The sequence below is a fragment of the Podarcis pityusensis genome (assembly GCF_964106645.2).
Source record: "Podarcis pityusensis genome assembly, chromosome: 6".
Lineage (NCBI taxonomy): Eukaryota > Metazoa > Chordata > Lepidosauria > Squamata > Lacertidae > Podarcis > Podarcis pityusensis.
In genome coordinates, this window is record NC_138030.1 from 97,458,975 (window position 1) to 97,482,711 (window position 23,737).

General features: G+C 46.3%; 1 protein-coding gene across 1 annotated transcript in view; it reads left to right on the plus strand.

The window, feature by feature from the left end:
* Positions 1-9,736: 9,736 nt before the first annotated feature.
* LOC308480620 (uncharacterized protein C1orf21) overlaps positions 9,737-23,737 on the plus strand; it is a 134,487-nt gene continuing 120,486 nt past the window's right edge. The window contains exon 1 of the mRNA XM_081012393.1: positions 9,737-9,892. The gene's annotated coding sequence lies outside the window, so the exon portion shown is untranslated. The remainder of the gene's footprint in view (positions 9,893-23,737) is intronic.

Here is a 23,737-nt window from a genome sequence, read left to right on the forward strand (position 1 = left end):
AGAATTGAATTTAAGGCCAGAAAATGGGAAGTAGCCAAACTTTGAAGTGCTGTTAAGAGAGACAATCCGTTGATGTGCCCAATTTCTTATGTAAATGGCAACTTTGGGAAAATCTGAGCTGCCCCAGGACTTGGGTGACGGGGTGTTTTATTATTTCTCTCTCTGCCATCAAAAACTTCCTCTCTGAAGCTACAATTTTCACTTTAAGGCAAATTCTCACTACACTATTGGAGACAATCTACAGTGAGGGGGGGAAGTATTTGATCCCCTGCTAAATTTGCCCGTTTGCCCTCTGATGAAGAAATGACCAGTCCATAATTTTAATGGTAGGTTTACTGTAGCTGTGAGAGACAGAATAACAACAGGAAAACCCCCAGAAACCCAGAAGACAAGAGTCAGATATTGATGTGCATTATAATGAGTGAAATAAGTATTTGATCCCTTTGCATAAGATGACTTAGTACTTGGTGGCAAAACCCTTGTTGGCAGTTACACAGGTCAGATGTTTCTTGTAGGTGGCCACCAGGTTTGCACACATCTCAGGAGATATTTTGTCCCACTCCTCTTTGCAGATCCTCTCCAAGTCAGTAAGATATTGAGGCTGATGTGTAGCTCCCTCCACAGATTTTTGATGGGATTAAGGTCTGGAGACTGGCTAGGCCACTCCAGGACCTTAATGTGCTTCTTCTTGAGCCTCTCCTTTGTTGCCTTGGCCGTGTGTTGGGGGTCATTGTCATGCTGGAATACCCATCCTCGACCCATTTTCAATGCCCTGGCTGAGGGAAGGAGGTGCTCACCCAAGATTTGACGATACATGGACCCGTCCATCGTCCCTTCGATGCGGTGAAGGTGTCCTGTCCCCTTAGCAGAAAAACGCCTCCAAAGCATAATATGTCCCCCTCCATGTTTGACGGTGGGGATGGTGTTCTTGGGGGTCATAGGCAGCATTCCTCCTCCTCCAAACACGGCGGGTTGAGTTGATGCCAAAGAGCTCAATTTTGGTCTCATCTGACCACAACACTTTCACCCAGTTCTCCTCTGGGTCATTCACATGTGCATTGGCAAACTGCAGACGGGCCTGTACATGTGCTGTCTTGAGCAAGGGGACCTTGCGGGCTCTGCAAGATCTCAGTCCTTCACTGCGTAGTGTGCTACCAACTGTTTTCATGGTGACTATGGTTCCAGCTGCCCTGAGATCATTGACAAGTTCCCCCCGCGTAGTTCTGGGCTGCTTCATCACCAGTCTCATTATCATTGCAACTCCATGAGATTAATTCTTTTATGGAGCCCCAGACCGAGGGGGGCTGACAGTTTTTTTGTGTTTCTTCCATTTGCGAATTATTGCACCAGCTGTTGTCACCTTCTCACCAAGCTGCTTGGCAATAGACTTGTCAGATGCTGTGTGGTGGTTGCTCGTGAGTAACCAGGCAGGACTCTGACCTGTCTTTTACAGGTTTTATTGTGCAAACTATTTACAGTGCAGATACACAAAGTTCATGTCCATCTTAGTCACTTGCAGAATCCGGGAGTGGCCCCTTCCGGCTTTTCCCCCAACATAAGAACTTCAACCCCCAAGCCTCCACCTCCCCTTCTTGCATTTCACCCCTCTGCACAAGCTGGGTGATGGAAGTGGCGTGCGTCCCTCCTAGCCAGCCCGGCTAGGTGAGGTACTGGGGCTCTCAGCAGCATCCTCGAGCCCTTTCCCACATTGGCTGGCCCCTTCCCTCTCTTCTCCATTGGAGGTGTGGCTTTTCCCCTCGCTGGAAGAGGAACTGCTCGGAGGCTCTCTGTATTCCAACAGCTCCCCTGTTCCAATGGCAGTCCTCTGACAAGTCTTGTATCCCAGTCCAGACTTGTACAGGTCTACAATCTTGTCCCTGACATCCTTGGACAGCTCTTTGGTCTTGGTGGCTACTTTGGAATCTGCTGGATTGATTGCTTCGGTTGACAGGTGTCTTTTGTACAGGTACTGTAACGAGCTGGGATTACAGGTACGACAACAGGTGCTTCTAATCTCAGCTCCTTACATACAGTGAAGATACCAGCTAGCCTGACATCTGGCTGATTGATAGGGGATCAAATACTTATTTCACTCATTATAATGCACATCAATATCTGACTTTTGTCTTCTGGGTTTCTGAGGGTTTTCCTGTTGTTATTCTGTTTCTCACAGCTACAATAAACCTACCATTAAAATTATGGACTGGTCATTTCTTCGTCAGAGGGCAAACGGGCAAATTTAGCAGGGGATCAAATACTCCCCCCCCCTCACTGTATGCACATAACAAAAAACATCCATGTTAATTGTTTTCACATTCAGGCCCAGCCCCCCAATTGCCCTCCACAAGTTGGAGGTTGAACTTGAGAAGTGGGGGCCCTCCTCCACTCGTGGAGGCTCTTTGTGTGACACAGAGCCCTGAAAATTCAGCATTCTAAAAGACAGGGATCGTATCTGCGAGGACAGAATGCTCCCTGCTTCACAAGTTTCCTCTCCTACTTGTGGATAGTAAACAGATCCTCCTCATGTGTTTACTTAATTTGCAATAATTAAAACCTGGAGAGGCCTGCTTTGACACTTCACCACTAATTTGCCCGTGAGATATTCCTGATTATGGAAAAGGAGGCCTATGTCTTTGTGCCTTAAATAATCTTCCCAGGGGAGGAATTAGCCTCTGTGCACACACATGCACCCAATAGCACACCTTCTTGGAGACCATTCCTGCTCCCACAGATTCCTTTGGTGGCAAAGATGGGCTAAGTGTCCCCCCTTTTAAAACATAATGGATCTTTGCAGGTGGGAGCAAAATGTGGGGCATACATAGTCAAATCCCTATTCTCCATCTGTTTGGATACCTTTTGACCATCAAGATGGAATAATCTGAAAGGGCTACTTCAGCACCTGTCCATGCAGGGAAAGGGCACTGTGTGGCCTGCGTGTGGAAGGTTTGGCTCCAATGATGCGCATCCTTTAGTGCAGGGGTGGCTAAGCTTTTGGCCCACCACCAGGTGGTAGCCCTCCTTGACTGTTGGTCATGGTGGCTGGGGCTGATGGGTGTTGGTCCAACAACATCTGCAAGGCCACAGGTTGGCCTCTCCGGCCCTAGTAAGCCCATCACTGCAAATAGAGAATGGACAGAGGAGTCCTTTCTTACCTCTGTGAACTATCTCTCATGTGCCATGTTTGGTGACATAAAAGCGCCTCTCTGAGTCTTTAGGGCCCAATTTCCCCCCTTTTGGGTGGGGGCTGGCCCCATATTTGCAGCTGCAAGGATTGCAAGGAGAAGCGGAGCAGAGCTTCGAGGATGCAGCCGCTCAACCTCTCAGGAGGCATTATGGAAAGACTAAACACATTACTTGACATTATCCTTCAAAAATTACTTCTGCACAGAACAAAGCAGTATGAAACTCAACCTTTTAAGACATGTTTACTGCTGTTTAATGGAGATTTAGCGAAGCTTTTCATTATTAATTGAAAATATATTTGCAATTAAAGTGTCTCTTGCAGTGTCATGACTGATGTGCCTTTTTGATTATTATACAAGCAGAACGTTGTGTGTGCTACTCATAACATATGCCTCTAGGGTAAAAGGAATTGGAAAATAAAACATATTATTAGGATTAGTATTAGTATGTCATGTAACTAAGAGCCATCATCTATGATATACATGTATAGTTCCCAGGGGAGGAAGAACGGGAATAGAAGATGCTTCAAAGCTGTGGACCAGGATAAATAAACTGTCATAATATATTTAGCCAATGCTAACGTGAAGCATAGAATGTAGTGAAAGCGGGTCAGGGGCAATACTTCCCCCAGGGGGAAAAGATTGAGGGGGGGGCTGCATGTCAGCAAACAGCCATGGCTGGATGACAAATAGTTTATAGAAGTGGTTAGAGGGTTTATCTATCCTCTGCCTACTTGCAACAAATCTCTGCAATTTTTAAGGGCTGTCGTCGAATGAGAATTTGCTTATTCTTACACACAGATTCTTACTGTCCACACTCCCCCTGCCTTGCATTGGCTGAGGATATTATTGTCTTCTGCCTTCTCTTCTCTTTCTAGGCGATTCATTCATTCATTCTGCAGGCTGGTTTGGGTGGGGGAGGACGCTTGTTTGTGCTGCCTGGTCAGTGGCCAGAGGCATCTCCAGAAACACAGCTGCGGCTTTGCTGCCCATTATTCAGGTTGGGTCCAGCTTGCCAAAATCAAGCAGCCTGCTTTGTCTCATCCTAAGCCCTCCCTCCAAGCTCCACGATGACACAATTGGTGCTTTTCCAGCCACAATCTGCCTTTATAGGGAGACACCAGCGTTATATTAATTCTCTGCCCCTCGAAAGACAGGGTGAATGGTGGTCTCTCTCTTGCTTGCTCCTTCCATCATCCGATCCACTGTCTCCTCTTTTCTTCTATTCTAAGATTTATAATACAGTAGTACCTCGGGTTAAGTACTTAATTCGTTCCGGAGGTCCGTTCTTAACCTGAAACTGTTCTTAACCTGAAGCACCACTTTAGCTAATGGGGCCTGCTGCCGCCCGATTACTGTTCTTATCCTGAAGCAAAGTTCTTAACCTGAAGCAATATTTCTGGGTTAGCGGAGTCTGTAACCTGAAGCGTATGTAACCTGAGGTACCACTGTAGTAGCATCATCATAGAATCATAAAATTGGAAGGGACCACAGGGGTCATCTAGTCCAACCCCCTCCAATGTGGGGCTCAGATCCCAACTTCCCCTATTTAACAGTAGTGACAGTCATTTTCTGATACTGGTCCAAGGTAAAAAACATAACCCTTATTTTGCCTTATAGGGAGCTGCTAGGGCATTTGCTGAGATGCCATGGAATAAGAAGAACAGGGACCTGCACTCCTCAGCACTGACTACTGTATTGCCATCTATTTTAATTGTTATTTGAATACACCCTATAAGCAGCCTTGAAAACTTTGGTTAGTGGGCAGTGTATAAATATTCCTCAGTAAATATAAAAATAAAATAAAATGCCATATTAAAAAAGAGAAAGTTAGGATGTGCACCAAAGTTTTTACTCAGCCCCAATCCCAGGATTTCGGAGATGTTAAATATGCCTGAGTAGTGTGAGGGTGCATCTTGGGTTTAGTCCATGCCAGACCACACACCTGATATAAGCTGCCGGCTCCGTCTCTCTCCTCCTTCCACCTCCACCACCATAAGCATAAATGGATCCTGAGGGTAAAAATGGCTGTGTGTGTTTGTCCTGCAGTTATTCTATAATAAGGACAAGCAGACGCACTTCAAACACGTTAGTTAACCTTCTTCAGTGCGCATCTCTCGTTTTTTTAAAACATACTCTTATGATTTTGGTTTAGTAGCTGTGTCTTCTTCCCATTGAACTCAGCGCGAATTGCTTCCAAACAGAAACCTGCACGGAATTGCACTATAAAGTGCTTATCTGGAACATGCTCAATTAAAGCAACAAAATGGTATCAACTTCTTCCACCAAATGATTAGAAGAAATGGCAATTAATACTTTTAACAATTAGCATTCACAAACTGTTTCTAGAATGCCCAAATTGCTTCACATATATTATTTCCGTAATACTTGCAGCAACCTTCTAATTGCATTAAAATGTGTTTGTTAGGGGAACTGCAGCACTAAAATCCTGATGAATTTTTGAGGACTTAAAAGGAAAGAGAAAGAATTGCCAGTTGATAGAGAACTGTAGTGAAATGAACTTAAGAAGGGGAAAATCAAAATGAGAAATCAAAACTGACAGCTTTGTCCAAACCTGCTTCCCTCACACTCAGCCTCAGTCACTCTGTCTGCACTGGCGGAGGAAGAGGAGTGCGGGGGGAGCGCACCGCCCCCGGCAGCGCGATCCCGGTGGGGTGCCATCGTGGCTGCCCCCCCTCCCGCGCTGGGCACCACACCCCCGCAGGATGCTTGTCGTGCCCCTGCGGGCGCTGCGTCATGCCCCCGGGATGTGCACCAGCCCCGCCTGCTCTCCGCACCCCCCCCCGGTGCATGAAGCTCCACCACTGTCTGTCATCTGTTTCTGCCATTTCCTTCTCCCCCGCCCCTTTGCCTTGCTCTCTAATACCCACCTTCCCACCTATCTTTGCAATGTACCTGTGGGGAGCTGGTACAGTTGTGGGCAGGTGAGGAGGAAATGACACTGGGCAGGCTGCCAGGTTGACACACAATGGACAGTGAGCCAAGGCTCTTAATCCATATAAATCTCTTCATATTGCAAATGTGGAGGCAGAGGCAGACAGAGGGGGGGGGGGAGTAATGTTTCCCCTGCCCCAAATATTACCTAGCAAGTTTATGATAGGTGAGAGTTCAACCATGAATTTCCTCGTTTATTTGCATGCAATGTGCAGGATGGTGCTGTTAGTCACTATGTATTCTGTGTATTGTAAGGGGCCATGCAACTATATTAATTTCCCCACTGCACTGTGTGTATTTCCTAGGAGCGTAATGTTTGGGTAATTGGCTTTTTAAAAAACGCTCAAGTTGGCGTTTTCTTGCCGAACAATGGCAAGGAAACCCCATTATCGCAGAGCTGCATTCGGAAGCGCAGTGTTCCAGGCTGGTTAGTTTCAATGAGAGTCCAGAAGAGAATGTTCCTTTCCCCTGTTTGGTGCTGAGCTGGTGAAAGGCCCTCTGTGGCAGCCAGATTCTTTGTAACAACTAATCAAGTGTTGTTGCTTTTTTAACAGGTAGCTTCTCTGCAATCTCCTTATTGCAGAGAAGCCAAATTAATTCTTTGCAGAGTCTTTAACAGCAGACTTTGTAGGGCAGATCCCAGTACCTTAAAAAAGAGCAAATTCCATGCTAGGGATCATTAGAAAAGGAATTGAAAATGAAACTGCTGATATCATAATGCTGTTCTACAGATCTATAGTGCGACTGCATTTGGAATACTATGTATTGTTCTGATTGCCTCACCTCAAAAATGCTATAGAGTTGGAAAAGGTTCAGTGACTCCCCTCTGAGGACAGGTTGCAGCTTAGGGACTTTTTGGTTTAGGCAAGGAAGAAGAGGTGACATGATAGAAGTTTACATCAGATACGCACCAGATTGTCTCCTGGTCTTGTGAATGAACCAGACCTCTCCCTTCCATGCCTGGAGTGTTGTGGGTATTAGGAAGGGCTTGGACCATCCTTTGCCTTCTTTTCCTTTCCCCTCCCCTCTCCATCTCAGAGATCAATTAAAAGAGGTGGAGAGATCAGACTTCCCCCTCCACCCCACTTTAAATTCTTTAAATGATTCAGCAGCCAGCAAATTTTTAGGAAACTCTTGGCGTGTTTATTCCTTTATTGTAAGTTGAGCCTTACACTGAAAGCCTTTATATGTCTACTCAGAAACAAGTCCCACTGAATTCAATGGCACTTACTCCCATGTAACTAGGTAAAGACTGCAGTATTATGCTTTTTAAAGTAAAGGTAAAGGGACCCCTGACCATTAGGTCCAGTCGTGGCCGACTCTGGGGTTGCGGCGCTCATCTCGCTTTATTGGCCGAGGGAGCTTCCGGGTCATGTGGCCAGCATGACTAAGCTGCTTCTGGCGAACCAGAGCAGCGCACGGAAACGCCGTTTACCTTCCCACCAGAGCGGTACCTATTTATCTACTTGCACTTTGATGTGCTTTCGAACTGCCAGGTTGGCAGGAGTGGGGACTGAGGAACGGGAGCTCACCCAGTTGCGGGGATTCGAACCGCCGACCTTCTGATCGGCAAGTCCTAGGCTCTGTGGTTTAATCCACAGGGCCACCTGCGTCCCTTATTATGCTTTTTACTCAGAAGTAAAGTCCTGGTCTGGGAGGGTTGGGCAAGGCAGGTGGAAAAGTCGTTGCCAGGTGAAGAACAGAAAGTCTCTCTTTTCAAGAGGACTTCCTCTCTGGTATGTGCCTAATGATTTTCACAATCTCTATTATGATTATATTTATATCTTGGTGCTGAGGAGAGCCTTTCCTGTGGCAGGTGCAAGACATGCAGAGCTCCTGGATGTGGGGAGAAGTGGCGGCTGCTTTCCTTTGCAATATGTGAAGGGGGGGGGGAGAAGAAACCCACACATGAGATTGACTGATCCTGGGTCAGGCTACTTGGTCTCCCCAGCTCAATGGTGCTACAGAAAAATGTGAAGTAAAAGTCACTTCAGAGGCTCAGAGGAACTTGGCAAGTTGGCCTGCTCTTTACTCCTTTTCTTTGGGGCGGAGGTGGTATTGGCTCGGTGCATATCCCCGCCCCTGCCTTTGTAATGTAAGAGGAAGGGGCCTGAAAGAAAACACAAGGAATGAATAAAAATATTACATAAAACTTTGCATTCAGATAACACATGCCTGTGTATGCAAACACATGGGGTGTGTGTGCGCCAAGCTGAGTCTTTGGGCAGAAAAAATGCCTCGTTTTGCCTTTGGTTAATGAACCAAATAGAGCCAGGATTTCACCCAGCAGTGGATGCCAGGCTTCCTGATGTCTTGGTCAGGAGCAGGACTATGGCACCACTTGTGAAGGTTGTCTGCAGAGCTGGCTCAAAAGGCAGCAAGGCTTCGACCAACAGCTTTAGAGTACCGTGGGTGGTGTGTTGAAACACACTAGGCTCCATCTGCATGAAAACTGCCTCACGTCATGATCTTGCCCTTTAGCCTCTCCCTATGGCGGAGAAGGGGCACATACCCCCCCCCCCCATATCCCTGACAAGATATGCCAAGTGGGCAAGTGATACTGAGGCCCATATGCTCCGAGAGGCCTGTCTGATGCCTCTGGATGAGCAAGCCTTCCTGGCGACACCAACATCCCAGATGCAATCAGGAAGAGACTTCATGCTGCCACATGAAGCTGTGAATCATCCACGAGGCTATTGCCCATTAAGCCTTGCCAGACTGATGAATCTAGAGAAGGCCTCTTAAGCCCCAGATTTTTAAAATATATATATATAATCAGTCACTGTAGTTTTAAACGATCTCTAGAAGTAAGGAAACCAACTCTTTCTTTTCGAGAGGCGGTTCTGCGCCATTCCTGTTGTTGCCGCCTGGATCAGGTGTTGCCATTAAGGCGCACGCCTGGCAGCCCAGGCCCCGTCCGCCTCCCCTCCCCTTCACCTCAGCTATATGTTTGTTGTAGCTGCTTGGAGCCTTCTTTTAAGAAAAGGATTCTCGGGCGGTGCTTTTATAGGATGCCTCGAGCTCCGTCGAGGCTCCGGTGACCAAGAGCCCAGCCTTTCCTGGGCGGGGACCCGGCCTGGCGCGGGGAGGCGGCGGCGGCGGCGAAGGCATCCCGCAGCCCCGGGAGGAGGCGGGCGGGCAGCGCTTTCAAGCCGGCGCCGCCAGGGAGAGCGCGCACTTGGCCGCGCCTCGTTCACCGAGGACGGGGAGAATCCCGGAGCAGCTGAGCGTGAGCGAAGCCTCTTGCCCAGGATGAGGGGCGCCCGAGAGCCTTCATTTTGTATTTCGGGAAGGGCCCGTCCCGCCCGCCGGCCGCGGGATCCCCAGCGCCGCGCCTCGGCCTAGAGGCGCCGGAGTCGCGGCCCGCGCCGCCTTCCCGGAGGCTCCCTGCGCGGAGAAGAGCAGCTCGCCCGGCCGGCACAGCCGTCCCCGGAGGGAGGCGGGCGAGTCGGGCGGCGTCTGCCGGCCTCGCCTCTTCCCGGCCCGCCCCTTCCTCGCCGCCGCCGCCGCCGCCGCCGCCGCCCCGCCTCTCGCTCCCCGGAGAGGCCGCCCAGCGCGGGGCTCTCGCCGTCTGCCTGGCTGCCTGCGAGCTCGGCCGGCAGCGCCTCCGTCCGCAGCGCCCGCGTCGCGGCTCTCGAGTGGCGCTCGCCCGGGAGGACACGCCGGAGCCCGGCAGCTGCTTCCTCCGCCCCCCGGAGCCGGAGCGCCGCTTGGAGCGCCGAGGAAGGAGAGCGCGCCGGGGGGGGGACTTCAAGGTGAGCCCGGGCCAGGGAGGGCGGCGGCGGCGCGGGGCGCGCAATGGAGGCCTGCCAGGGCGGGGGGGGGGCGGGCTCCGCTGCAGCTGATGCCGGGGGGGGCAGTTGCCGCTTCTGCCGCGGACGCCTCTTGCAGCCCGACAGGGGCCTTGGCTTTGGGTCGCGGGAGCCCAGCAAGCCCCCCCCCCCGGCTCTCCCCTGCCAAGTTTCCAGGGCGGTCATCTTGGCAGCTCGGGGATTTGGCTGCCTCTTTCTTCTCTCTCCTCCCGTCCGCCCGGCCTGGTCCAGGCCTCCCTCTGGGCCAGGTGAGCCCCGGCTGCCCGGCTTGGCTGGCGAGGGAGGGAGCAGTTAGCGAAGCCTTCTCTTCGTTCCCTGTTTATTTCACAGGGAACAGAAAGGAAGAACATTTCTAATTTTGTGTTTGTTTTTGTTTTCTACTTTGGAATCCACATAGGAGGAATCTTCTAATCATGGTGACTAAATTAACTGAAATATTCCAGTCATGTAGCTTCTGGCGGTAGTGTAAGGGTTGTGTGTGGGGGGGGGGGGGGAATAACCAAAAGCAGAGTTAGAAATTAATGCAGGGCTGTCTTCTGCTTGTGGAAGTTAAGACAACAGGAATAATGGTCTGGGGAGGATTCTCATTGGGAATCTGGCTGGAGATGAGAACTTCCATGGTGATCTTAGAAAAAGCCCCCCCCCCCATCACACTTAATAGAAAACGCATTTCAACATGCAGCAGCTGTAAGACTGCCAGCATTTACACCATCGCTGACTTAACTGTAGATGTCAGACTCTGCTTGCCCTGTTGGCTGTATTTACACTACCGGGATGAATTTTTACTCTCCCAAAGAGGCCAGATGAGGCTTTCCTGTTTGTTTACAGAATGCATTTACTCCTGTCTGAAGTAGTAATGCAGGCGTCTTCCCCTCCACCTCTCAGATTTAATAGGATACACATTCTGTTCCTTTAGGGACTGCCAGTATTTTTGGTGGGTTGCTGTAGGCTGCAAAGAGTGTAGGTTTTTGTTTTTGTCTATGGCACTGGATGGAGAATTGAAATACGTGAGTGTGTATCTGAGGTTGCTTCTCCTCCCGGATCCCCCACCCCAGGCTTTCTTCAGAGACTCAGGCTGCTGTGTGTGACCCTTCCTCTTCAGAGGCCAGTGTCAAACCACCACACACAACTCCTGTATGGAATTTGTAGGTCTGGTTTGCAGAAATGTTTTTGTTGTTCAGTGACATGAATGTAAATGCGTGATTATGGACTACGCAGTGCAGACAGAACCTTCATATTGCTTGACACTGACGTGACCTCATAGGATCTTAGAGTTGTAGGGTTAGAAGGGTCATCTAGTCTCAGCCTGCTTAAAAACCACCACCTCTCATGGGAGTCCATTCTACTATTGAAGAGCTGTCAGAAAGTTCTTCCTGAGATTTCGTTGGAATCTCCTTTCTTGTAACTTGAATCCATTGATTTGGGTCCTAGCCACTGGAGTAGGCGAAAGCAAGCTTGCTCCAACTTCCATGTGACAGCCCTTTAGATATTGGTAGATGGCTGTCATCTCTCCTTTTGGTTTCCTCTTCTCCAGGCTAAACATCCACAACTCCCCCAACTGTTCCTCATAAGGCTTGGTTTCCAGACTTTTGAACATCTTCGTTTCCCTCCTCTACACACATTCCAGCTTGCTAATATCCTTCATAAACTGTGATGTCCATGACTGGATACAGTACGTTTTCGGGCACAATTCAAAGTGTTGGTGTTGACCTTGAAAGCCCTAAATGGCCTCGGTCCAGTATACCTGAAGGAGCATCTCCACCCCCATCGTTGAACCCGGACACTGAGTTCCAGCTCTGAGGGCCTTCTGGTGGTTTTCTCACTGCGAGAAACGAAGTTACAGGGAACCAGGCAGAGGGCCTTCTCAGTAGTAGCACCCGCCCTTGGAACGCCCTCCTGTCAGATGTCAAGGGAATAAACAACTCTCTGACTTTTAGAAGACATCTGAAGGCAGCCCTGTTTAGGGAAGTTTTTAATGTTTGAAGTTTTATGCTGTTTTTAGTGTTCTGTTGTAAGCCGCCCAGAGTGGCTGGAGAAACCCAGCCAGATGGGCGGGGTATAAATAAATTATTATTATTATTATTATTATTATTATTATACAGTACTCCAGGTGTTTTCTGATCAAGGTAGAATAGAGTGGGACTGTTACTTCCCCTGACTAGGACACTAGACTTCAGTTGATTCATCAAGGTCCTGGGGGGTGAAGCAGTGCTTGAAACTCCCATTGCTCTAGACACATTTTGCGACAGGGAATTTCATTAGCATGAGCTGTTTCTGAGCTCTGGGCGTAGTACTGCACCTAAGAGTTCAGATTAAAACTGCAGAAAGGAAGGAAAAGAGGACTTTTTCTGCCTTCCTACTTCCAACTACTCTCTGAAGAATGGAGAAGAGACCCTCTTCAGAATATTTGGGTGGGTGGGCAGGGGAAGGACTCGACCATGTGAAAAATGAACATACTGTATTTTTCTGTGTATAACACCCCCCATGTATAATACGACCCCTATTTTTTTGTGGGGGGTCACCAACACCAATCACTCTACAGCCTGCCCGCCAATACATCGCCGCGGCCACCAGTAGTCTGCACGCTAGCTGCCAAAAGCAAACTTGCCCACTCGGCGCAATCACGGCCGGTTGCACGCAAGCCTCACCACTGCTGTAAATTGTCAGCCCAGTTACATCTAAATAATAGCCAGCACATGTTTGTCCACTCCCCCCCCCCGAGATTTTACAACCTCTGTTAGGTAACTTGTCCCAGTGGACTAAAATGGTAAACAAATCACACACACAATTTTTGGAAAGCTATCCTGCCTGCTTGCCTTGGGAAGAATCCTACCCACCACAGACAACCAGACAAGTAGCTATTTACAAGTCTGCTTTTGGTAGCAATAGCAATTTTTTTTGCAGCTCTTCAAGGGTATAATTAATAGTATTTCCGTGTAAAGAACACAAAAACACAGGCTTTAATAACATACGGAGTAAGTGGCCAGATGATTCTTTCATTATAAAAAGAAAGGTCTAACCATTAATTGAAGGATATATGTGCTCCAGACTCACCTACGCAAGTCACTGTGGTCATATGTAGTCCTTGCCTTACTCTTTTCTCTTATGGCAGAGCTTGCATGTGGTCTGGCTTTCATCTTTTAAAAAGATTTAGTTGTGACATATATTTAGTAGTAACATAAATAAAGTTGACACATTGTTTCCCTTGCACTCTGCATTCTGAGGGTGTGTACCTTTGGAAGGTGTGTTAATTATTGTGATTAGTTTTTGGCAAAGGTTAAAGACCTGGGCAAGTTGTCTGAAATTGTATTGTGAGGTTGGCAGGAAGGAAGATTAAATTTTAAAAGTTGTAATTTACAGGTATATTACCAAGTGTCTGAATAGCAGGCTGCTGAATGACATGACACAAAGATTATGATTTCTGTTTTTCTCCATGCAATTATTTGTTTTGAAAACTCATGTAATGCTTTTGGTTTAATAGTCCATGTTATGGTGGCTACAAAGCACAGCAGGGTTTATGTTTTATTGTGCAATAATATTCAGTGACGGAAAGCTATTCCTTTTCACTTTGTGCATTGCAACAGACTCTGTGGTTTGGTGCTAGGTGGCATCTGTTCATAGTGCCATCTTGCAACATCAGCACTGAAGCCGATGCTCTCAAACTTTGCTTTTCTGCAGAGATCTCGTATCTATTGCCTAGCAGATCTCTCCCACTGTGACCACTGCACGATTTTTTTGTGGGTGGGGGAGGGTATGTGTGAGGGCAGGAAAGGGTAACATATGCTCACCTGCTGGGGTCAGAGCCACAACGCTTTCTTCTCAGCAGGTGTGCATTGCCTCTTATGGGGAGACGGGGGAGCAAGATGGCGGGGAGGTCAATGCAGGAGCACCAACAGGACCAAACTGCTTCAGAATGGAGTCTGCAGCGCCAGGTCATAAAATGCCTGTGTTATGGTCACCTATGCCGGCATTTAGGGTTGTGGTGCAGGAACTTGGGGAGCAAGTAAGGTATGCTCGAGTCTTTGCTTCTGTGTTTAGCAAATAATGCTTTTCTATATGGGAGTGGAGGCCTCTGGTAAAAATAGTGCCATGATGGGCCTGTGGGTTGCTATGCCAACGTAACTTTGCGATATAGTTGGATCGTTCAGTGTCTCAGGAGGTTGGTGCTGAAAGTGGATGGGATCACATCAGCTTGCAGAAAACCTAACTTGTGGTCCTTGACATGGCTGTGGATAGGGTCAAAGCAAGGTCAAAGCAAGGCTGCCATTTGTGTGGGGGGGGGGAATGGCCAGTTGCTCCTCCTGTGATTTGGTTATGTCTAAGGAATTTACATATCTGTGGCATTTACATCTGTTGGTATAAATGCACTGCGCCTAATAAAAAAGTTTGTGTCGCTAAAATATAAAAAATTAGTAATAAACTATATAGTTTATGTATTTTCTATATTTAATTTATATGTTTACTATATAGAAAATAGTAATAAACATTTTCAAAATGTACTGCATTTTCACATTTTAAGCTTAAAACCTATCCACAAAAAGGCTTAAAATGTTGGTGAATATTGCTCTGCCTTATATTCCACATCTAGTAAGTGTTTTGGTGGATATGGCTCTCGCTTTTGTGTATTTTGGTGCTCTCACTTCTTTATTGTCCATTGTACAAAGAATGAAGGGCCTTATCCCTGCCCCCGCCCAAATCTCATTAGCAAATAATCTGGAATTTACAGAGGCTGAGTAAACCTGTTACCTTTTTGCCAGCATAGATGCTTTCATAATTTGCAGGACAGCATTGTTTGCTAAGGCCACTGAAAAACTGGGAGATAAGCAGCTGACAGATACTGCTATTTCTTGTGCTGCGGGACAGCCTATAATGGCAGGTGTATTTTAGTGACTGTTTAAAGACACATTATTTGGCTGCCCAGTGCATCCAATTGGCTACCCTTTGCTGATGGAGTTTGTGCTGACTTTGGTTACCACAGGTAAAAACTGAGGTGAACTTCTGATACAGCTTGCTCCTTTCCCCTGCGGAAACCTTAAATGGCAGACCTTTGGGCTGTAGGATTATGTCTTCTCTGAAACTCATTCTGATTTCTTTAAGTACCGGTACCTTCACTTCCCAAGCAGGAGCAAAGGTTTCAACTTTTTATGTGTTTGGACTTCTCTGCAAGCCAGAGATGGGGAAGAAACCCCATGCATAATGCAAGCAATTTCTCATAATCCCATAAGCATTTTGTTAGTTGCTTTTACCATTATATGCTTCTTCTTTTTTTGCACACCTTCCCCTAATACAGGCATTTGTGTACCCAGATTTGGATTAAAGAAGTGCACTGCAACATCTGGAGAAGTGTGAATTTCAAAGGGTTGCTGTAGTTTGGTTCTTACATTGTTTGGAGAAGTTTATATTAGGCAGGCTTGCATTCAGATGTGAACAAAGCCAAATTTCCCTGCATTCCTTAGATAGGAGCATTTCATATGAATATTTCTAATTAGAGCCATGCAGGTACAAGGCAGAATACAGCTGTTCTCTCTCTCCCTTTCCACCCACTAGTAACCAAAACTGTTCAGGATTTACATAAATTTCTGCTTGAGTCACTTACGCATTCATAACAGTCAGTTCTGCCAAAAAAGTAAAACAGCTCCCCTTTAGAATACCTAGTGCAACACCTGGGGATGGAAAGAGGATTTAGGCACTGCATTAAGAAGCTTCATATATTAAACACCAGGAAATCAGTTGCTGAGAGAGCTTCCTTATCACAGACAACTGTACAGTTCTTTAAAAATTGTGCTTCTGATTCAGGTTCAAATTGTTCTGCTAGAACAATTGTGGGTTTCATCGCATTTCCATTTTTGTTAGCAAATGCTTCCTTGTAATTTGTTTCTTTGTCAGGGATTGCAGAGCAGGAAGTAATGCACACTGACCTCCAATGCCATACTACAGATTTTGCCTATAACTCTGCTTTTAAACAGTGTCCTGTAGCAGAATGAATTTCATTGTACAGTTGGATATTGGGATGCAGTATATCCAGACCATTTAATTCTTGGGAGCCAATGACCCTTTAATTATCAGTGATCAAGACAGACCTGTTGAGAGCTGAATAATGTCATGGAAAGTAAACACTATTTCTGTACAAGAAGAAAACAAATTGCTCAGGAAGAGTATTTGCTTTAATAGTTTTTTTTTTGGGAGGGGGGGTAATTTTATTTGCCAGCTTATTTGCTGCTTTTCCTCAGAAAAAAGGCATGTTTCATTGTTTGAGGGTGTCTAGTTTAATCTTTGGTCATGCCATTGTACAGATGGGTTTTATTTTCCCATGGTACTGTTTATTGGGATAATGTAGTTATTTAGTGTATTGTTGAAATGGGTTCCTCATGCAAACCCACTTTTTGAAGTACTCTGTAGATATCTTGGAAACACCACAAGTTTGGAAGTAAGAAAAGTTGTTGTAGTGGGTATTACTTTTGGTGTTGGAAGTACATGATCTCTTTTCTGAATTAGGTCTGTGCTTAAGAAGTTTTGGCAGCAGACCTGGGCTTGGAACCTGGATTGCCAATGAACAGCTGCAAAGCAGTGGAAGGAGACTTGTGTTTTGCAGTAGGGAAGGGGTGGCATGGAAGGAGGAAGGAAAGGGCTTGGCTTTCTCTTGCCTGTTGGTTTCCTGCTCAAGTCATCCCATATGCTTTCCTGATGTGTTTTGGTCATGCTGTGAGTGGAAAGAAGATGTATGTTGTGGGTGAGGAAGCAGCAGGTGAAATAAAGTTTAAGCATTCTGAGAGAGAAAAGAAACCTTAATTTAGGAAAGAAGTATGCATTATTCTACCAGGAAACCCTTTCCACTGTTCCAGTCGACCCTTCCCCATCAATTTGCTAGTTTATAGAGCCATATATAACAGCACTGAAGTATTCTAAGGCTGTATTGACATATAGCCAACCAGTCCTTCAGAGTATCTTCTGTGCCTTGGCATCTTACGATCTGTAGCAGGATTTACTGAAGGATGAGATTTCCGCAATTATTTTTACTTAAGGCCACTGTGAATACAACAACGATGATGATGTGATGTGGCATCTAGTACATAGCCCTGTAGCTGAGTCATTGTGGATCTTTGAATGCATAGAAACTGACCGACCGCCAGACGTCCTGAATGATAAAAAAATCTCTGCTTGGGTTTGGAGGGTGATGCTTGGGCTCATCTGCTCCTGGCTTGTGTCTACCACCAACATTGGTTGTAGAACCTGAGGATTTGAATGCCTTTCAATCAGTGTTCAAAATCCCCCAGACATCAGGTGTGTTCTGCGACTGGTTCTGTCCAGTTGTGACCACGTGGAGATCTGTGGATGCCAGGTTGGCAACTGACAACTCCACCTGGCTGCCCTACCCACCAGCTTTCTTAAGCAGGTAATCAGAAGAACTTATTTATTGCCAGTTACAGGTAGGTAGCCGTGTTGGTCTGCTGTAGTCAAAACAAAATTTAAAAAATCCTTCCAGTAGCACCATAGAAACCAACTAAGTTTGTTATTGCTAGCACGAAAGCTCATAATAAATAATAATAAATTTTATTTATATCCCGCCCTCCCCAGCCGAAGCTGGGCTCAGGGCGGCTAACAACAATCAAAATAATCCAACGTTCTAAAAACATTTCATTATAAAAATTAATTTTAATGCGGCAGCTAGACTGGTGACTGGGGGCGGCCGCCGAGACCACATAACACTGGTCTTGAAAGACCTACATTGGCTCCCAGTACGTTTCCGAGCACAATTCAAAGTGTTGGTGTTGACCTTTAAAGCCCTAAACGGCCTCCGCCCAGTATACCTGAAGGAGCGTCTCCACCCCCATCGTTCTGCCCGGACGCTGAGGTCCAGCGCCGAGGGCCTTCTGGCGGTTCCCTCATTGCGAGAAGCAAAGCTACAGGGAACCAGGCAGAGGGCCTTCTCGGTAGTGGCGCCCGCCCTGTGGAACGCCCTCCCATCAGATGTCAAAGCGATAAATAACTACCTGACATTTAGAAGGCATCTTAAGGCAGCCCTGTTCAGGGAAGCTTTTAATCTGTGATATTTTACTGTATTTTTTGTTTCTATGGAAGGCGCCCAGAGTGGCTGGGGAAACCCAGCCAGATGGGCGGGGTACAAATAATAAATTGTTGTTATTATTATTATTATTATTATTAATTAAAATCAAATTGGTGGCAACCATTAAGCAAAATTCTGTGCAGATTGCCAGAGGAGGGGGTCAGGCTGCGCGCTGACCAAAGGCCTGGTGGAACAGCTCTGTCTTGCAGGCCCTGCGGAAAGTTGTCAGGTCCCGCAGGGCCCTAGTCTCTTGTGACAGAGCGTTCCACCAGATTGGAGCTGCGGCCGAGAAAGCCCTGGCTCTAGTTGAGGCCAGCCTAACCTCTCTGTGGCCTGGGATCTTCAGGATGTTTTTATTTGCAGACCGTAAGTTCCTCTGTGGGACATACCAGGAGAGGCGGTCCCGTAGGTACGAGGGTCCTAGGCCATATAGGGCTTTAAAGGTTAAAACCAGCACCTTAAACCTGATCCTGTACTCCACCAGGAGCCAGTGCAGTTGGTATAGTACCGGATGAATGTGATCACGCAGCGAAGACCCCATAAGGAGTCTCGCCGCGGCATTCTGCACCCGCTGGAGTTTCTGGGTCAGTCTCAAGGGCAGCCCCACATAGAGCGAGTTACAATAATCCAGTCTGGAGGTGACCGTCGCGTGGATCATACCAGTAACAAACTTAGTTGGTCTCTAAGGTGCTACTGGAAGGAATTTTATTTTATTTTATTTATTGCCTTTATATCCCACCTTTTAGGGATGCGGGTGGCGCTGTGGGTTAAACCACAGTGTCTAGGACTTGCTGATCAGAAGGTCGGTGGTTCGAATCCCTGCAACGTGGTGAGCTCCCATTGCTCGGTCCCAGCTCCTGCCAACCTAGCAGTTCGAAAGCACGCAGTGCAAGTAGATAAATAGGTACTGCTCCGGCGGGAAGGTAAACGGCGTTTCCGTGCACTGCTCTGGTTCGCCAGAAGCAGCTTAGTCATGCTGGCCACATGACCCAGAAGCTGTACCCAGAAGCTCCCTTGGCCAGTAAAGTGAGCTGAGCGCCGCAACCCCAGAGTCGGTCACGACTAGACCTAATGGTCAGGGGTCCCTTTACCTTTACCTTTATCCCACCTTTTCCTCGGAGGAGTACATGGTTCACCCCTGCTCAGTTAATCCCTATAACAACCCTGTTATGTAAGTTAAGAGGCTGTGACTGGCCCAAGGCCACCCAGTGAGCTTCATGGTGGAGTGGGGATTTGCACGCTGGTCTCCCAGGTCCTAGTTTGACACTCTGACCACTACACCACGCTGGCCTCCTGGTGCACATCTGCTATGAGTAGGTAAATAAATATGGTGTAAGCAAAATGTCACTTAGAGGAGGATCTGAAATATTTTCCTTGCAGCTTGCATTTGTCTTATTCAGGATTGTTTTATTTGATGTTTCAATGTACTGTAAACCACTTTGAGATTTTTCTAAAAAAATAGAGAGTGGTATAGATATGAAGTAATAGTAATTGTAATAATTTCATGGCAAAAAGGCATCTAGACATTCTGTTGTGGCAGCTGTAACCTAGGTTTAAGGTGCCATTTAGTGATTAGCTTATATATTTCGAGTTTCTAACACTGCTTTCAGTAATGCAACACTTGACCATCTGTGACTTAAAAGAATTTGCAGAGTCAAGTCTCGGGTGTGCAGAATGATAAATATAAAGAAAAAGGTGGGGTTATTTTGAAGCGAATTGAGGTGAGACTATAAAACTCACTTTGCCTGAAACAGAAAAGGCGGCAGATTATTCTGGTGGTGTCTCCTTGGGCCATATGAGCTTGTCAATAGTTTAACTTGCCAGGGCAGAGGCACTTCAATAGCCTTGGACATATCCTTCACTGCGCAGTGAACTATTTGGTCAGATAATGTCTGTTTTTACTTCTTGCAGACAAGTGTTTGGCAAGGGGGGGGGAGGGAGGAATCAGTGTGATATTAATGCTATCAGTTATGTAGCTATCAATTACAGGTTTCAGGAAAATAAATACGAGAATTTGCGCTTTGAGCAGACACAAATTCTGCGTTGCTTAATTTGTTTTTTTATTTGCAAATACCATATTGCTAAATTGAAATAAGATTTGACTCTAATACAGTCGTACCTTGGTTGTTGAATGCCCTGGAACTCAGACGTTTTGGCTCCTGAATGCTGCAAACTTGGAAGTGATTGTTCTGGTTTGCGAACATTCTTTTTGAACCCGAACGTCCAATGGGGCTTTCGCGGCTTCTGATTGGCTGCAAGAGATTCCATTCAACTTCCAAGGTACGATTGTATATTGGTCTGGTTCTCTCTGGGTCTCGCTAAACTAGAGTTTGACTTGCAGTAGGAGTTACGGCCCTACACCATTGCTTCATGTAAGCCCCATTGCACTGGCTTATATTACTAAGTTGTAACTGCAACAGACTCCCTGGAAAAGACCCTGATGTTGGGAAAGATTGAAGGCACAAGGAGAAGGCGACGACAGAGGACGAGATGGTTGGACAGTGTTCTCGAAGCCACAAACATGAGTCTGACCAAACTGCGGGAGGCAGTGGAAGACAGGAGTGCCTGGCGTGCTCTGGTCCAGGGGGTCACGAAGAGTCGGACACGACTAAACGACTAAACAACAACAACAGCAACAACAGAGAGTTCTGCACACAAACGGAAAGCTAAGCAATTTGGGAGTAGAGAAGGGCTTACTGAAAAAGACTCTGTAAGCCATTGAGTTAATTTCTGATCTAGAGATGCTTTGCAAAAGTATCAAGGCTTTCAACCTGCTTATGAATGTAGCTTGCTTTATTAAATGTTCAGTTTGTAAAAAGTTGATGGAAAGATCTGCGCTGGTGATTTGTGGAATCCTTACTTCACATAACATGAATGCACATGTGTGTGTTGTTGTACCTCTTTGGCTGTTGCAAATGACTACCTTGTATAAAGGTCGGAAAACATTACATCTTAGTTGGTGTGGTTGCATTATGTAAACAAACTAATCTGTTAAATCAAATAGTCCAGGTGATACTTAAATTGTTGGCATAGCCTCATGCGCTCCTGTTTAAGGTGTCTCCATTTATTGCAAAGAATGTGGTTGCATTTAAACACCTCCAAGACAAACAGAGAAACTGGATAATTAAAACTATATGGGTTGGATCATCTTTTGAGAAAGGCCTACTGTTCTGGGCTTTTTGGTGCAGAAAAGAAGAGGCTAACTGTAGGCCCAAGATTATTGTAACACCACAAGCTTTGTGAAGAGAACGAAGAATTATTCTCTGTCCAAATAGGAAAGTTGGGCTGCAGTTCTCTGCAAATTTACTTGGGATCAAACCACGCTGAAATTGGTGGGATGTATTCGTGCTGGGGTTGAGCTGTTATCCATACACTGAGAGGCAGCAAATATAAAACAAAAAGGATTTAATCATTACAAATTATATAAAACTTTTCAAGTGTTTAGAGCGTTTCAGAAGAGTCTGTTTCAGTAATCCTTATAAGAACCCTGCAAGTATCACCACCTGTTTTGCAGACAGGGAGATGGAGCTGATACTGAAGAGAAGTGTGTTGCCTAAAAAGGCTGCCTCTGAAGATGGTAGTTTGGAAACTTCAGCTGGTGCAAAATTCAGCAGCCAGGTTGCTCACTGGGGCAGGACAGTTTGAGCATATTTCACCGATCCTGGTCAACTGCACTGGCTGCCAATCAGTTTCTGGGCTGAATTCAAAGTGTTGGTTTTGACTTATAAAGCCTTGAACAGCTCAGGACCACAATACTCTCTCAGTATAAACCAACCCGGACCCTGTGACCATCATCTGAGTACCTTCTTTGTGTGCCTCCCCCGTAAGAGGTCCAGAGGGTGGCAACATGAGAACGGGCCTTTTCTGCAGTGGCCCCCCCATTTGTGAATGCTTTCTCCAGGGAGGCTTGCTTGGCACCCTTGTTGCATATCTTTAGGCACCAGGAAAAAGTGCCCCTTTTCTCCCAGACCTTTGGCTAATTAAACAGTGTCTGGCCTTTTAAACTGTGTGTGGGGGGGTTGTCTTATTGTTTTTGTTTGTTATTATGGTATGTATTTTTGTGCTTTTATATTGTAAACTACCCTGTGATCTTTGAATGAAGGGCAGGGTAGAAATTTAATTAACAACCATACTAATCATAAACCGTGTCTTAGCATGAACACAGCTTCATGCTCCAGCACCGGGGGCAGAGAGCAGACGGGGGCGTGGCTGGTGTGCGTCCTGGGGGGCGTGGCGTGCCGCCCGCCCGCAGGGGCATGGTGTGCGTCCTGGGGGCATGGTGCGCCGCCTGCGGGGGCACGAGACCCAGCCCGGGGGGGGCAGGCACGATGGCACCCCACTGGGATCGTGGTGCCGGGGCGGTGCACTCCCCCCCGCCCCCTCTACCTCCGCCTGTGCATCCTCATTGCTTCTCTTCGCCTCTTCAGTTGCACTTCACTAAGCTATATAATGGCTTCCAAACCTTGGCTTGTACTGTAGCGTGGCTCTCTCCAGACTGATTGTGAGTGCTAACCAAGGTTTGTCCTGCGGTTTACAGTTCATTTTTTGTCTAGGAGAGCTAAAGCACAAGACTGGGTTTGGATGGCATGCAAAGTTGAGCCATGACTTGGCTCAGTGCAGCACAGCAGCAGAGTGACTGTGATCTCGTTTCCCAGATCTTGTGCATTTGCACTAAACTATGGTTTGGCTTAGTGTGACATGTGAACCAGGCTGCATTAAGTTCATAGCAGAGCCAGAAGCTTCTTGGTCCACAGCTCTTAAACCGCAGTCCTCTGGATATTGACTAAGACAGAAGCCCCGCGGACCTTTAAGGGGACTGACAGCCACAAAAGTGTGTGTAGGATTGTGGCTTTCACCATTTTGCAACACTGGCTCTCGCAGCACATGTTGAATCAGTAGAGTTTATTGGCACAGGGTGTTATGGTGCCTGCTACCTTAAACATATTTTTTATTGATTTAAAAGATTAGAAAGTCTTGTGGTTCAGTCATATAGTGAGAAATCCTATCTTTATATTCAAATAGAATGTACTTTATTAGGGAGATCAGCAATGTAGCAATATTCACACACCTAGTAGGCAATGATGGGGTCACTGAATGCAGAATGATCAGCAAGTGTCCTCATGACCAAGCATAGTAATGGTTGGGTTTCAATGACTTGCCTGAAAAAAATGAGCTGTAACTTTCTTCTCATTTCTGTCAAGCAGAGGATTTTCTTCTTTGCTTAACTGAATTAGTAATATAGTATAATGTCAGAGTGACTGAAAAATTCCCCGGTGCGAGAACAGCGTGGATAATGTAGAATGCACCCAGATTTGTAGAACATTGTGTTTCAATCTACTTTTAGCTTATTGTCAACTCTTAATTATATTTTGAATGTTTTAAATAGTTGTTTTTAACTGATGATCTTATTGTTTTAGACTTCTTGTAAGCCACTTTGAGATTTGTTAGTTTTTACAATCAAGTGGTATATACATTTTATGAAACAAATACATAAAATAAATAAAATGGCTGGATTGTGTATAGCATATAGTCTTTAGTGTGGGATTTGTTCAGTTTTATTTATTCATTTAAAATATTTATAAACTGCTGAACAATTAAAATTCTTAAGTGGTGTACAACATAAAACCAGTAAGCAAGATCATCAATACAAAAATACAGCCTAAAACCAGTAAAACAGTAGTATGAAAGCATATAAAAATTGGATTTCAGGGAATTCATACAAA